Below are 1,352 nucleotides of genomic sequence, written 5' to 3' on the forward strand. Positions count from 1 at the left end.
TTTAAAACTACTTCAATACTATTTAAAGAAAATGTTTAAGTTTTCTACTGTAAGAAAGGTCTGAGCATCATTAAAAGCTATCAATAACTACCAACTGATGTTTAATTAAGACTCAGACATGGATGACATTCACTAGGAAAACTCAAGCTCACTGGACCCAGAAGGTAAAAAACCTTTGCTTCCTTTTTCTCTAACTTCTGCCACACATGTTCATTCCCTGTTCCATGGGTAACACTTGAATCTGTTCAGCCAACACTTACTGCATTTTGCCTGTCCTGCAAACTCCTCAGACACCTTCCTTTTTCTCTAGCACTTTGCATTGTTATTAAATCATTGTACCCAGCTGGCCATTTTGGGGGATGAATCCTACTTTCTTTCCAGGAATCAAAGGTACCTGTTTCTAAAAGAGCAGTTTTTGAGGTGTGTTATCCCTCATTCTAAAAGGTTCAGCTTCACGTTGTGCATTCCGTACTTCAAACTGCATTGCTGACATGATTAGTGTTGTTGCCTTTCGTCTCGTGAAAACAAAGCACAGCTCCTGCGTTGGTATTTACCAAGGCCTGTCCTGGGCCTTTACTTCCTCATAGTCTGCATTAAAGCAGAATTGCAAACCATCCCTCTGGGTTTCTCTTTACTTGTTCCTGAGTGCTGTGTTGATGAAACAATATTCATCTTTTTCTGGATTTGTAGATACAGCTGAAGGTGACATATTGGTAATATGCCTGACTATTCTATGCCCAAACAATGACTATATTATAAAGAACAAGTGTAACTAACTTCAATAGAGGAATACTAATCATACAAATATAGTTCCCTGGGAATTTTTACACCCTCAGCCTCTAAATAAGTATTTTATTAGAAAGATGATGCCAGAGAATAAGATGATAAAGAATAAGTCAGCCTTGGCTGGTATAGCTCAGTGGATTGAGGGTGGGCTGCAAACCAAAGGGTTGCCAGTTCAATTCCCAGTCAGAACACATGCCTGGGTTGTAGGCCGGGTCACCAGTTGGAGGCGTACAAGAGACAACCACAGATTGATGTTTCTCTCCCTCTCTTTCTCCTTCCCTTCCCCTCTCTCTAAAAATAAATAAAATCTTTAAAAGAAAAAAGAGTAAGTCGCAGCTGCAAGATCACCAAAACTTATCTGAAAAGGCTTTTATGTCTTTTGATACCAAAATGTGTTCGTCTCCATGGTGACATATGTCAGTAAATTTAATTATAAATTACCATTCCTTCTTACAGATGGCTTTCCCCTTCTCAGCACTAAGATTCTAACATGCTTCTCTAATCACATTAATTTTATCTTAGAAATGATTTTACAAGGTAAACATCAAAACTGTCACAGGATGGAA

This window comes from Phyllostomus hastatus, unplaced genomic scaffold, assembly GCF_019186645.2.
Source record: "Phyllostomus hastatus isolate PE091 unplaced genomic scaffold, TTU_PhHast_1.1 phas_scaffold_585, whole genome shotgun sequence".
In the NCBI taxonomy this organism is placed as follows: domain Eukaryota; kingdom Metazoa; phylum Chordata; class Mammalia; order Chiroptera; family Phyllostomidae; genus Phyllostomus; species Phyllostomus hastatus.